We start from the raw sequence: 15,864 nt of genomic DNA, 5'->3' as shown, positions 1-15,864 counted from the left end.
TGGATGACGTGATCGCATGGACATGTCATCCATGCGCATGGGGCGCTCTGACGTCATTCTGGAGCGCCCCGGGAGCCGCACGGACAGTAAGTATACCGCTCCCCACTACTACTATGGCAACCAGGACTTTAATAGCGTCCTGGCTGCCATAGTAACACTGAACGCATTTTGAAGACGGATCCGTCTTCAAATGCTTTCAGTTCACTTGCGGTGTTACGGATCCGGCGGGCACCTCCGGCAAATGGAGTACACGCCGGATCCGGACAACGCAAGTGTGAAAGAGGCCTAAAAAGAATGGAGCAGCCGTTAGGGCATGCATGCGGCTGCTTCATTCATTTATATGGGAATTCTGGGGATAGGGGAGCGCTGTACTCCGCAATCTCCAGAACTCTCAGAGATGAATGGAGCGACCACGCACATGTGCGACCAGCCGCTCCATTCGTTACAGGGGTACGGGGCCGCTGTTCTTGTGATCGTGGGGGTCCCAGCAGTAGGACCCCCACCAATCTAATAGGTATTCACAGGACAGGAATACCTCTTTAATTACGCATCACTGTCGAGCAAAATAAGGCAAATACTTTTTTTTTTTTTTTTTAAACGTCCATCTTTTTCTAATTCCGGACAACCTTGTTAAAAGTTATGGACTCCTTTGGATTGATCATTTACTTCCTAAAAGCAAAATAAAAAGGGGTTGTCCATCTGGTGAAAAGTTTTGAAAAAAGGCCGAGGGTGATGTAATACAATAAGTTGGATTTACCTTGTCGACCCTTCCCCCGTTTCCACACTTCCCAGTCCCTCTACTGGTCTCTACTTTCTGGTCCCTCTCAATTCATAGGAAACGACCCCTCACTCAGTGACCGAGTCCAATCACTGCTGTGGCCGTCATTTCCTGTGTGCGTCGAGAGGGATTGGGACTGGGAAGTGTGGGAATAAGAGCAGTAGGATATTGATAAGGTGAATATGGTTTATTTTTATTGTTTTACATTATCCTCTGCTTTTTCAAAACATTTCATAGGACGGACAACTCCTTTAATCAGATTTCAAAATCGTCTTTATTAAAAATTTCCTACTATTTAGCTTCTGCTGCTGAGTATATGCAACTCCTTCACCTAGCTGCTGGTGCTGCTGAATCTGACATACATTCATCAGAGCGCTGCTCCTGACAGCTCTGTACTACTACCCCTTATTTTCTTGCAGTGTTAGATGTAGCAGCAGGGAGGGAGAGGTGGTTTAACACAACAGATCAGAGTTTGGGGAAGAGGGAAAGATACTAAGGAGGGTAGGTCAGACATCCAGCGGATAGGGATGAGGTCACACACAAGGCAGTACAGATGCTTGACCTGTTGCTCCAATCGAATAGGAAAATGGAACCCATATTCTTGGGAACAGTCGGAGTCTCATTAGTCATGTATATAGGGATTACTTTAAAGGGGCTCTGAACCCGGACATACCCATATTTTTACCCAGTCATTCTCCAATGCGCTCCCTTGCCCTGCGCTGGATCGCACAGGTCAAGGGCTCTTCCATTTACAATCACACACTGCCGGGCGGAAGCTTCTGCCCAGCAGTGTGTTCGGTGACGTCACCGGCTCTGATGGTGCGGCTTTATCGCTGTCCTAGCCGTTTTACAGGCTAGGGCAGCACTAATGCCCGCTCATCAGTGCTGGTGACGTCACCGGGCTCACTGCTGGGCGGAAGCCTCCGCCTGGCAGCCCTAAGGAGAGCCCGGTACGTCACCGGATCTATGTAAAATGCCTTTGCCCTGCGCGATTCAGCTCATATTAGTGGGGCTGTCTGGGTGAAAATATGGCAGCTCTGAACCCGGACAACCCCTTTAAAGGGCATATGTTAGGGTACTTTTACACTTGTGTCTTTCTTCTCAGGCACAGAGTTCCGTCAAAAGGGCTCAATGCCGGAAAAGAACTGATCAGGTATATCCCCATGCATTCTGAATGGAGAGTAATCCGTTCAGGATGTCTTCAGTTCAGTCATTTTGACTGATCAGGCAAAAGATAAAACCGCAGCATGCTACGGTTTTATCTCTGGCCCAAAAAACTGAAGACTTGTCTGAATGCCGGATCCGGCATTGTTTTTCCATAGGAATGTATTAGTGCCGGATCCGGCATTCAAAATACCGGAATGCATGCGCAGACCGAAAAAAGGTCAAAAAAATAAATGCCGGATCCATTTTGCCGGATGACACCGGAAAGACGGATCCGGCATTTCAATGCATTTTTCTGACTGATCAGTCTTACAAATGCCATCAGTTGGCATACGGAACTGCTTGCCGAATCACTGTGCCGCAAATGTGAAAATAGCCTTAGCAGATTTGTACCTATGACACTGGCTGATCTGTTACATGTGCTCTTTGCAGCTGAAGGCATCTGTGTTGGTTCCATGTTCATATGTGCCCGCATTGCTGAGAAAAATGAAGTTTTAATATATACTATATTTAATATAATGAGCCTACAGGAGCAACAGGAATGTTGTCGTTACACCTCCTAGAGGCTTTGCTGTTTGAAACTGCCACGCCCTCTGCACATTGATTGACAGGGAAAGGCATGATGTTGTTTTCACTGCCTGGCCCTGTAAATCAAAGTGGAGAGGGCGCAGCTGTTGCAGAGAGAGTAGAACCTTTAGGTGTAATGGCAACGCCCCTGTTGCTCCTAGAGGTGCATTTGCATATATCGAAACTTAATTTTTCTCAGCAATGCGGGAACATATGAACATGGGACCAACACAGATGCCTAAAGCTGCCAAGCGCACATGCAACAGATCGTCCAGCTTCTTCTGTTCAAATCTGCTAATGGTACTTTCAAAACTTCCGGCAAAGTGATCCGGCAAGCAGTTCCGTCGCCGGAACTGCCTGCCGGATGCGGCAAAACGTATGCCATCTGATGGCATTTGTAAGACTGATCCGGATCCTGATCAGTCTTAAAAATGCCTGATCAGTCAGAAAAATGCATTGGAATGCCGGATCCGTCTTTCCAGTGTCATCCGGCAAAACGGATCCAGCATTTATTTTTTTCCCCCGGATCCGGCATTCCGGTATTTTGAATGCCGGATCCGGCACTAATACCTTCCTATGGAAAAAAAATGCCTTCAGGCAAGTCTTCAGTTTTTTGGGCCGGAGATAAAACCGTAGCATGCTGCAGTTTTATCTTTTGCCTGATCAGTCAAAATGACTGAACTGAAGACATCCTGATGCATCCTGAATGGATTACCGTATTTTTCGCCCTATAAGACGCACCGGCCTATAAGACGCACCTAGGTTTTTGAGGAGGAAAATAAGAAAAAAACAATTTTTAACCAAAAGGTGTGCTTTTGGTGGGTTTTGAATTAATGGTGGTTTGTGCATGACACTATTTTGGGGGATCTGTGGATGACGCACTGTCATGTGGGGGATCTGTGGATGGCACTGTTATGGGGGATCTGTGGATGGCACTGTTATGGGGGATCTGTGGATGGTGCTGTTATGGGGGATCTGTGGATTTGCGCTGTTATGGGGGATCTGGATGGCACTGTTATGGGGGATCTGTGGATGGTACTACTATGGGGTGGGGGATCTGTGGATGGCATTGTTATGGGGTGGGGGAACTGTGGATGGCACTGCTATATGTCATCCACAGATCCCCCTCATAACAGTGTCCCCCAATACACCGGCCCTCTGCTCACCGAAGTATTTATAAACGTGAATCCTTATCCTGTTATTAAGTTGAACTAACGCTGCGCTCTCCCCTGTTCCCCTGTATCCCCACAGCACTTACGAACACGCTTCCATAGCAGGCAGAGCGGACGGCACCAGTAACGTCACTCACTGACGTCGCGCGCCTGCTCCGCCTGCTTCATTCATAAAGTGGGCGGAGCAGGCGCTCGACGTCAGTGAGTGACGTTACGTTACTGCTGCCGTCCGCTCTGCCTGCTATGGAAGCTTGTTCGTAAGTGCTGTATGGATACAGGGGAACAGGGGAGAGCGCAGCGTTAGTTAAACTTAATAACAGGATAAGGATTAATGTTTATAAATACAGTGGTGAGCGGCGGGGCCGGTGTAAGAGTACAGTGACTGCACCGGACCCCGCCCCTAGTTCCGGACTCCAGCCCCTCCTCTCTCCCGGCTCATACATCGCAGTCTGCGATGCTGCAGCATCGCAGACTGCAATGTAAAATGGAAGCATTCGCCCCATAAGACGCAGAGATATTTTCCCCCCACTTTTGGGGGGAAAAAGGTGCGTCTTATGGGGCGAAAAATACGGTACTCTCCAGAATGCATGGGGATATAACTGATCAGTTCTTTTCCGGCATTGAGCCCTTTTGACGGAACTCAGTGCTGGAAAAGAAAAACGCTAGTGTGAAAGTACCCTAAGGCTACTTTCACACTAGCGTTTCGGGTGTCCGCTCGTGCGCACCGTTTGAAGGGGCTCACGAGCGGCCCCGAACGCATCCGTCTGGCCCCAATGCATTCTCAGTGGAGGCGGATCCACTGAGAATGCATCCGCCTGCCAGCGTTCAGCCTTCGCTCCGCTCAGTGAGCGGACACCTGAACGCTGCTTGCAGCGTTCGGGTGTCCGCCTGGCCGTGCGGAGGCGAGCGGATCCGTCCACACTTACAATGTAAGTCAATGGGGACGGATCCGCTTGAAGATGACACCATATGGCTCAATCTTCAAGCGGATCCGTTCCCCATTGACTTTCAATGTAAAGTCTGAACGGATCCGCTCAGACAACTTTCACACTTAGAAAATTTTCTAAGTTTTAATGCAGACGCATCCGTTCTGAACGGATGCGAACGTCTGCATTATCGGAGCGGATCCGTCTGATGAAACATCAGACGGATCCGCTCCGAACGCAAGTGTGAAAGTAGCCTAACATATGCCCTTTAACACCCTAAAGTACTATTTAGTCTTTTTTATTTTTATATTGAAAAACAGTTGTGAGGGCTTGTTAGATGTGGGAATTGTATCTTGGGGTAGATTTAACTTATTGATTTACATTACTTTTATTAACGTTCTTGGGCCGGTAAAAAAAAAAGCAATTCCACTATTGTTGTTTTGCACTTTTAAATTTTACATTTACGATGCGGCATAACTAGCATGTTACTTTTATTCTACGGGTCAGTACGATCATGATGATACCAATTGTGTATAGTTTTATTTATTTTTTTTTAAAATACTTTTGTACAATAATAGCATGTCTCTTGCAAAAAAAATAATAATAAAAGATCATATAGCAATAGCATTTTTCTTGCGTTTTAATACTAAAAAAAACGTAAAACCTTTGAGTAAAATTTTTTTTTTTTTATAACCATATTTTGACCCCTATAACCTTTTTGTAGTTATGTGTACGGGGCTGTGTGAGGGGAAATTTTTATGCTGGATGATCTGTTCTTGTCAGTGATACCAATTAGAAGTGTTTGACTTTTTGATCGCTTTTTATAAAATAATTATTGGGTAGTTGAAGTGACCAAAAATGGCAAATTGGCTGTTTTTATTTTTTTTTCCCATTACACCATTTGCTGTATGCCAATAATATTGTTATATTTTAATTGTATGGGGATTTTTGCACACGGCGATGCCCATGATGTTTATTTTTTATTTTTTTGTTAAGTATTTATATTTTAAGGAAAGGGGGTTGATTTAAACTTTTATTTTTTTTATTTTTTTGTATTTGTAAAAACTTTTTTTACCTTTTTTTTTTTTTAAGTCACCTTGGGTGACAATAACTGGCAATCATTAGATTGCCCATTGTTTTCATTAATGGTTATATAGCCATCATTGAACACTTCATTTGGAATATAACAATACAATGTTGCCACCTAGTGGCCTGTATTGGTATATTCCTGAAATAGGCACAGAAGCCTGCTTGAGGCTTCGGACTATTTCAGAGATGTAACAGGTTCCATTATCTCAGTCGGGGGACGCTGTTACCAGAGTGGAAGCGTGCGACTTCTGTTTCCGGACTGATCAGATGCCGTGGTCACATTTGACCACAGCATCTGAAGGGTAAATTGTATGCGATCAGCTTTATGGCTGATCGCATACATGTGCCGCAGGTCTCTGCTATTTAAAATAGTAGAAACCCGGTGGCTATGGTGCCCACTGCATGTGCGAGCAGGCACCATGTTTAGGGACCGGACTTCCACCGTATATGTACGGCGGAGGTCCTTAAGGGGTTAAAGGGGTTGTCCGGCTTCAGATCTGAACCCGCACATACCCATATTTTCATCCAGGCAGCCCCTCTGATGTTAGCATCGGAGCATGTTGTGCTCCGATGAGCTCCTTTGCCCTGTGCTGGATTGCACAGGGCAAAGGCTTTTTTATTTACTATAACACACTGCTGGGCGTAGGCATGGAGGTCTATTCGGTGACGTCACCGGCTCTGATGGGCCGGCTTTAGCGCTGCCCTAGCTGTTTAACAGTCTAGGGCAGCGTTAAAGCCCGCCCATTAGTGCTAGTGACGTCACCAGGCTCACTGCTGGGCGGAAGCCTCCGCCTGGCAGCCCTAAGGAGAGCCCGGTTTGTCACCGGAACTTCTCAAAATGTCTTTCCCCTGCGCGATTCAGCGGAGCGCAAAGGAAATGCTCCAATGCTCTTGTCAGTGGGGCTGCCTGGGTGAAATTCTGGGTATGTCCTGGTTCCGCTGTGAACCCGGACAACCCCTTTAGTGTAGCTGTATGGTGACCTTGTTTTTTACAGTATGAGCTATAGTTTTCATTGGTACCATTTTGGGGTAAGTGGGACTTATTTATTAATATTTATTAAAGTGGTTCTCCAGTTTCATAGTAATTTTAATGTCAGCACTTTCCTTCTCGGCATCACTGCATCCTGGCAGGATGTTTACATACAGAACTTCCTGTTTTCATCACCTTTCTGTTGTGCTCTGCCTTCCACACTGTCCTCTTTGCAATAGTCACACCCCTGCACCTCTCCTCTCTGTGTTGGCTATGGAAGGAATATGCTGACATGAAAAACAGCTATATGGGGCAAAAAAAAAAATGTGCAGTGCTTGGGGCACCCTGGGCAGATGAAACCGGAGAACCCTTTTAAATGTCCCCTTTCAATTTAGCACAATTCTTACTTTCATCAGAATAATGCAGTCAATATTAGCCCTGCTCTGCTAGCAGGGCTAATATCAGACCGCACGGATACCACAGGAGCATGGTACTTTACGACAGACAGGCACCTGCTGTAATGGCCGGTATTGGAGATAATCCCGATAATTCTAGGTGCTGCTCTGCCGCAGCCAGTAAATTGTCAGGGCTGGGCTAAATGTCCACCTCTGTCAATCTAGCGGCAGGTGGGCGTTTCTTCACTTGCTGGGACAGAAGAAGACCGGCTGATGAGAAGTTGTGATCATACCAACCTATGGAATAAAAGTAACTAGGGGTGCACCGAAATGAAAATTCTGGTCCGAAACCGAAAATTCAGGATGCCCTTGACCGAAAACCGAAACCGAAACTGCCTTTTTGCCCAAATACTTTTAAAATACTTTTTTTTTAATGATTTTATTAATAATTCTTTTTCATGAATGAAATTCATCTGTGGGTGGCGCTGTTATGGAGAGGGGGATCTGTGGGTGGCGCTGTTATGGAGAGGGGGATCTGTGGGTGGCGCTGTTATGGAGAGGGGGATCTGTGGGTGGCGCTATGGAGAGGAGGATCTGTGGGTGGCGCTATGGAGAGGGGGATCTGTGGGTGGCGCTGTTATGGAGAGGGGGATCTGTGGGTGGCGCTGTTATGGAGAGGGGGATCTGTGGGTGGCGCTGTTATGGAGAGGGGGATCTGTGGGTGGCGCTGTTATGGAGAGGGATCTGTGGGTGGCGCTGTTATGGAGAGGGGGATCTGTGGGTGGCGCTGTTATGGAGAGGGGGATCTGTGGGTGGCGCTGTTATGGAGAGGGATCTGTGGGTGGCTCTGTTATGGAGAGGGGGATCTGTGGGTGGCTCTGTTATGGAGAGGGGGATCTGTGGGTGGCGCTGTTATGGAGAGGGGGATCTGTGGGTGGCGCTGTTATGGAGAGGGGGATCTGTGGGTGGCGCTGTTATGGAGAGGGGGATCTGTGGGTGGCGCTGTTATGGAGAGGGGGATCTGTGGGTGGCGCTGTTATGGAGAGGGGGATCTGTGGGTGGCGCTGTTATGGAGAGGGTAATCTGTGGGTGGCGCTGTTATGGAGAGGGATCTGTGGGTGGCTCTGTTATGGAGAGGGGGATCTGTGGGTGGCTCTGTTATGGAGAGGGGGATCTGTGGGTGGCGCTGTTATGGAGAGGGGGATCTGTGGGTGGCGCTGTTATGGAGAGGGGGATCTGTGGGTGGCGCTGTTATGGAGAGGGGGATCTGTGGGTGGCGCTGTTATGGAGAGGGGGATCTGTGGGTGGCGCTGTTATGGAGAGGGGGATCTGTGGGTGGCGCTGTTATGGAGAGGGGGATCTGTGCACTGTTATGGGCATAACAGTGCACAGATCCCTTTCCCCATAACAGTGCACAGATCCCTTTCCCCATAACAGTGCACAGATCCCTTTCCCCATAACAGTGCACAGATCCCCCCTCCCCATAGCAGTGCACAGATCCCCCCTCCCCATAGCAGTGCACAGATCCCCCCTCCCCATAGCAGTGCCATAGACCGATCCCCCTACCCATAACAGCCCCGGCCCTGCTGCTCACAGCAGACTACTCACTGCATCTTTATTTTACCTTACAATCGTGAGGCTCCAGTAACTAACAACTCTGCAGGCAGAGCGGAGGCCGGCGTAACGTCACTTACTCACGTGACGCACCTGCTCCGCCCACTTTATGAATGAAGGAGGCGGAGCAGGCGCGTCACGTGAGTAAGTGACGTTACGCCGGCCTCCGCTCTGCCTGCAGAGTTGTTAGTTACTGGAGCCTCACGATTGTAAGGTAAAATAAAGATGCAGTGACAAAGTAAACCGCCCGCCCGGCGCCCGCCCGCAGATGGTGGGTGACAAATCCCACACCCCATATTTTCGGCCGATATGTAACAATATCGGCCGAAGTGGATTAGGTGCATTTTCGGCCGATATTTTCGGCTGCCGAAATTTCGGTGCACCCCTAAAAGTAACATGTTAGTTGAACTTGTGGTGCACAGTGAAAGTCACAAAATCAATAGGAGAGGTTCTGTTTTATTCCATTCTCCCCAGAAATGTTGGCATTGAAAAAACTCATCCTGCAAAAAGAAGTCAGTGTACGGTTATATCATTGGACAAAAATGTTATGGCTGTATGAATGTGACAGAAAAAAAACAACCTGTGGCCTTAAAGGGAACCTGTCATCTCCAAAAACCATCCCAAGCCGCCAGCAGTACCTGACAGTAGCCAGCAGCGTGTTTCTGACGATAATTTTCTTCCCGAAGGCTGAAGTTCAGAAAACGTTATTTTATACCCTGCCGGTGCGCTTCTCTAGTCATGCTTGAAGTCAAGGTGTCAGCGGCCTCCTTGCTTCAAGTGAAGATAACCACGCTCCCTTCGCTGTGACTGACAGCCGGCAGTTCGGCTGGCTTTGCCGAACTATCTTCATAAGCGCTGTCAGTCACAGGGAAGGGGGCGTGGTTATCTTCACTTGAAGCAAGGAGGCCGCTGACACCTTGACTTCAGGCATGACTAGAGAAGCGCGCCGTCAGGGGATAAAAGAACGTTTTCTGCGCTTTAGCCGCATTGGCCTTCAGGAAGAAAATGATCATCGGAAACACGCTCCTGGCTACTGTCAGGTACTGCTGGCGGCTTGGGATGGTATTTGGAGGTGACAGGTTCCCTTTAATGTCAAAATATTCTTTGTACTTCAGGGGATGAAATTATCCCTGTCCATAGTATAGGGTATGACTGACTTATTGTGTGGGTCCAATTGCTGGGACCCCACTGATTGGGAGAGTATGCTGAGTGATCCATCTATTTTCTATCTAACTGCCAAAGAGCAGAAAAAAAGAAAATCAAGATTAAACCCATTGGCAACTGTCCGTTGACTATATACGTCAGGGCGATTGGCATATATCTCTGCACAGACATTTTAAAACATTCGTGCAGAGATCGCAGCCGTGTGCTAATCGTGCGGAATCAGTAAGCCAGCTGTCATTGATAGTAGGGTTGCCCATAGAGAAAGCTGGGATGTTTTTTCACCGTCCCTACCTTCCCCATTGCTCTATATACAGAGCTCAATTGCTTTGTATAGGGATCAGGAAGTGGCAATGCTACTTTCTGCTCTGGTCCCAGAAGTCAAGTGATTGCTGGGGGCCAGGAGTCTGTGCGAGCTGGTGGGTCTTAGCAGATCCAGATAAGCTGTGCAGAAAGGTTTTATATGACCTTTTTGGGGCTCAAAAGTGTAAAATAAAAAATAATTAAGAAATCCATGACTACACGCTGCACCACAGTTTCTAACCCCATCCCCAGCCACCATAAACCATGCACCCTATATTCAAAAATGAGAATTATGGAAAGGACATAAAAAATATTTTAGTCTTGCAACTTTTTGCAACTTTTTTATGCCAAACTAGTGTTAGTAAATGACCCCCAACGTGCAGAGAGTGTGGTCTCATGAGGTCAGGGATATCGGGGAATAAATGATTTCAGCAAGCGGTTTACTCAAAAATGTCAAGCATGTAATAGGTCCCTTCTGAGTTGTAGAATATGAAATTAGAATATGTAGAATATGAACTTTTCTCATATATGAGAACTAGTGATGACAGCAGCATCCTGGACACACAGACCTCACATCCAGTATATATTACTGTGCGGGACACAGCCAAATGAGAAAAGTCTGAAACTAGAAGCAGGTTGCAAACTGAATATAAGGGGAATAAAAAGGAATGAGAATTGCAGACTAAAAATTAAAAGCATTTTTTTAAAGCAAGGTAACCACCAACATGTGTAAAAATCATTATCTCAATGTCAAAGCTGTCTATAGCTTTCCACTCCTTAGAGACATCCACTGTACATATTTGGTGGATGTGTGCAGGGACTCAATATATGGAGAGCGACACTATGTAATTCTGATATGGCCTTTTTAACCCATCAGATGCTGCAGTCAGTGCTGACCATGGCATCCAAGTGAATAAACGACACAATAACAGCGTTCTGAGAGATTGTCATAGTAGCCAGGGGCCAAGTGAGGCCCTCGGGCCTGCCATCTTGATACACATATTAAGCACTGAGATGAACAATACACTGCACCACAGAAGTATTGCAGTGTATTGTTCAACAATGTGTTCAATTGCTTTAGGACATAAAATAAAGTTCAATATGATTTTTTAAAATAAAATAAAAAAAGACCCCCCTTTTTTTTTTTTATTGAAACAGCCGTGTGACTCAAAGCTACATATGCAGCCACTTCAATAGCCATCAATAGAAAACATCACATTACATTAGGAAGACTTACAACAGTGAATGAGCCAATTTGCTTATTCACAGTTTAACTTCATCAGTATTTTTAAATTTCAGCTTCCCAAAAGGGATTGTGCATATGGTGAGTCCTAATGGAATTGGTTTATTCAGTGAATTGTGGGAGGTGGATAGTGAATGCATGTTTCATACATTTTGTTTTGTTTTATGGTAATCGTCAACAAATGAATTGTTTGAATGTTTCTGTATCTTCCATAGACTGGTATGGAGTGGCAACAAACATACTCGGGCACTGCTCCATACAACTCCTCCCTACTGGTGGATAGGTATGGGGTGAGTCTGTGCCTTACTCTGGCCTAAGGCTAGACCCCCATAAGTCTAATATTTATTATCAATCCTATGGACTAGTGATAAATATTATTGACTGTAATAGGCTTTAATTGAAATATTGGAACCTTGTTGGTTTCGCAGTGCCCACAGAACCCTCATAATAGGCTGACACTACCTGTTTTGTAGAGATCACCACAGTCATCTAATTGTCTTGAGTTGGCATGATCACAAGGAAAGTTAACACATTTATGCGTCTGAGTTTCCACATAACGGTTGCTGCAAGGCCAGTAGCTGCCCAAATTTGTGGGTTAACAACAGGTATTGCCCGTGCCATCATGGGTGAGGGTAGTTCCAGCTTTAAGCGGCAGCCTTATCACAGAAGCCCAGTCTTATAAAAGGAACACAATGTTGGCAGGCTGCAGACAATTCCTTATACACCATTAGTGGCGGTGTAGGGTAATTGCAGTTTCATCCCGTTAACTTAAATGGGACAAAGCTGTAAGGGTGCAGCCACACATTCAGGTTTCTGCATGCAGGTTTGGAAGACAAAATCAGGAGTGGATCATAAAAGGAGAGAAAGTATAAAAGACAGATACTACTCCTCTTTTTTTGAATTCACTCCTGGTTTGTGGTTCCAAAACTGCATTAGGAAACCTGACCTTGTGGTGGTACCATAATTGCGCTGCAGGAGAGAAGTCTGGTAGTGGCTTACTCCCCTCTCCCCGGTCACAGCGCATGTATGTTCTGCTGGGCCAAGAGTACATGTGTATGGAAGGGCGGGGGCAGGAGAAACAACTGTTGGCAGAGCACTCATTTTCCCAACAACTGTCTAAAATGTATGGACAGCTAAAGAAATTTTCTGGCATTCAGATGAGAAACTTGAAACAAGAAAGCAGAGTCATTACACATGGAACCATAGTACAATACCAATACTATATCCAGACCATATATAATTACATCTTTGTGCCACACTGGGCTCTCCAGGTGCAGAAAGAGATCGATTGTCTTCAGCAGCAGCCTGTGAGAGTAGCAGTTCCCATGTCGCATTGCTGCCATCTATTCCAGGATGTTCTCCTCCCACTGTATTCCAACGACTACTGAAGACCAAGTCTCGCCCTCTTTTGTGCATCTCATATTGTGGTCCCTCGCTGTTGAGAATCTCACAATAGTACCCAGTTACAGCCTCCTATAAATCCCAGAACTGGATCTGAGCATGCTCAACCTGCAAGCTGAACTAAATGTAATAACCCTAAGCTTTGAACTATAAACATCCAATTTTGGGCCAGTGGTGAGTATAGTCTGAAATATTTAATTACTATATACAGTGGAGCTTGAAAGATTGTGAATCCTTCTAGGGTTGCACCGGGTATCGAACTTTCGATACCCAAGCGATACTTTTACCCCCGGATCGATCCGATACTGGGATTTGCTATTTTCCAATACCAAACTACCTAGTATATTTTTGAGAACATGGCACGCGCCGCCACCAATGCATATAATTAACCCCTAAAAAGAAATGTGGGTGGCGGGTGCTGCTGTATCGCAGCGAACTGCCGAACCCTCTTAATTAACCCCTCAGGTGCCATGCCTGTTAATTGACGGGGTTTGCAGGATCACTGTGCCCTGTCATTGAGGCTGGGTGCCGGCTGTGTGATACCTTCAGCCCACATTTGTATTAAGAGGTTAATTATATTCATTGGTGGTGCAGTGGTAACAGTCCTTACCCCCCTCATTGTTATCTTCATTGGTGGTGCAGTGGTCACGGTGCCCCCCACCCTCCTCAATGTTATCTTTATTGGTGGCGCAGTGTCCCTCCCCCCAGTATATTCATTTGTGGCAGTGGCAGCTTCCGATCGGAGCCCCAACAGAGAATTTGCGGGGCTCCAATCAGTTACTATGACAGCTAGGACGTTACTGAAGCCTTCCATGGCTGCCATGGTAAGCTCCCTGCTTCTGTGTGCATAAAGCACAGGGCAGCAGGGACAATGTAAAATCCTCTTCGCCCTCATAGATCTCTATTATCTAGATAGATAGATCTCTACCCCAAAAAATAGGATAGGAATGTTCTATTATGGGCCGGACATTCCATAAAATGCCGTATGCACACTGCTTTTTTGGTGTTTTATTGCAATACTTTGTGATACTTTTTAATGGTATCAAAATCGAATCAGAATTTTGGTATCTTGACAACCCTAAACCCTTAAGAAGTTTAAATTATTCTGCATAAATTTGACCCTAAACTACATCAGATTTTCACAGGCCTAAAAGTAGATAAAAAAAAACTGAGTCAAAAATATTAGACGGTCATTTATTTATTGAGGATTATGATCCAATATTATATGAGTGAGTGGCAATAGTATTTGAACCTTTAGTATTAGCAGATAATTTGAAGTTGAAAGTAGAGTGTTCAGGTGTGAGCGGGTGACCTATTTTATCTAACGAACAGGGATCTATCACGTCGGATCTTTACAACACATGTTTGTGGAAATATATCATGGCACGAACAAAGATTTCTGAGGACCTCAGAAGAAGAAATATTGATGCTCATCAGGCTGGAACTTATAAACTTATAAAACCATCTCTAAAGAGTTTGGACTCCACAAATCCACAGTTGGACAGACTGTGTCCAAATTGAAGAAGTTCAAGACCATTATTACCCTTCCCCGGAGTGGTCGACCAACAAAGATTACTCCAAAAGCAAGGAGTGTAAAGTAAAGAAAGGCCTTTCTCACATCAGCCAATTTTAATGTTCATGAGTCCATCATCAGGAGACACTGAACAACAATGGTGTGCATTACAGGATTGCAAGGAGAAAGCTGCTGTTCTTCATAAGTAACATTGCTGGCCATCTGTAGTTTGCTAAAGATCACCTGGACAAGCCAGAAGGCTATTGTTGTTTGATGGATGAGACCAAAATGGCACTTTTTGGTTTAAATGAGAAGCGTTGTGTTTGGAGAAAGGAAAGCATTGCATTCCTGCATAAAAACATCATCCTATCTGTGAAACACAGTGGTGGTAGTATCATGGTTTGGGCCTGTTTTGCTGCATCTGGGCCAGGACGGCTTGCCATTATTGATGGAAATAAATAATGAATTCTGAATTATACCAGCAAATTTGAAAGGAAAATGTCAGAACATTTGTCTGTGAGCTGAATCTCAAGAGAACATGGGTCATCCAGCAAGACAACAACCCTAAGCACACAAGTCGTTCTACCAAAGAACGATTAAAGAAGAATAAAGTCTTGGAATGGGCAAGTCAAAGTCCTGAACTTAATCCAATGTTATACAAGGACCTGAAGTGAGCAGTTCAAGGGAGGAAACCCACCAACATAACAAAGTTACAGCTGTTTTGGCCCCCAAGCCGATGTGCAGGATTAATTAACAATTACCAGAAAAGTTTAGCTGCAGTTATTGCTGTACAAGGGGATCACACCAGATACTAAAAACAAAGGTTCACATACTTTTGCCACTCACAGACATGTGATCTTGGTTAATTTTCCTAGATAAATAAATGATGAAGTCTAATATTTTTGATTCATTTGATTTGTTATCTTATATTCTTTTAGAACTGTAAAAATCTGATGTAGTTTTAGGTCGTCAATTCTATGTAGAAATACTGAAAATTCTGATGGGTTCGCAAACTTTCAAGCACCGCTTTATCGAGGATTTTACTTTGCTTCACATATTTCTCCATTCACTTCAGTAGCACTTCCAAAAATAGCCGAACGTGGCCTGCACCTATCAGACTTTTATTGCGTATCCTGTGGATATGCCTAAAATATACTAGATGAGAATACCCCTTTAAGCACAACTAGTTCAACTATAATTTGGGCATTTATTCCGGATAGGTCAAAGGAGCTAGCTATGTAGGGTAAAATGTAGAATCTGCAAATGTCAAATGATATAAGCATTTTTAATAAAAATCTATCACATACATGTTTTAGTCCAAAATACATATACACTCACCTAAAGAATTATTAGGATCACCATACTAATACGGTGTTGGACCCCCTTTTGCCTTCAGAACTGCCTTAATTCTACGTGGCATTGATTCAACAAGGTGCTGATAGCATTCTTTATAAATGTTGACCCATATTGATAGGATAGCATCTTGCAGTTGATGGAGATTTGAGGGATGCACATCCAGGGCACGAAGCTCCCGTTCCACCACATCCCAAAGATGCTCTATTGGGTTG

General features: G+C 45.3%; 1 protein-coding gene across 4 annotated transcripts in view; it reads left to right on the top strand.

The window, feature by feature from the left end:
* The window catches only part of BICRAL (BRD4 interacting chromatin remodeling complex associated protein like), a 61,586-nt gene that overhangs the window by 2,704 nt on the left and 43,018 nt on the right, over positions 1–15,864 (top strand). The window lies entirely within an intron of this gene.

This window comes from Bufo bufo, chromosome 4 (assembly GCF_905171765.1).
Source record: "Bufo bufo chromosome 4, aBufBuf1.1, whole genome shotgun sequence".
In the NCBI taxonomy this organism is placed as follows: domain Eukaryota; kingdom Metazoa; phylum Chordata; class Amphibia; order Anura; family Bufonidae; genus Bufo; species Bufo bufo.
Note: the sequence above shows the minus strand (reverse complement) of the source record. Positions and strands in the feature narration are given on the sequence as shown.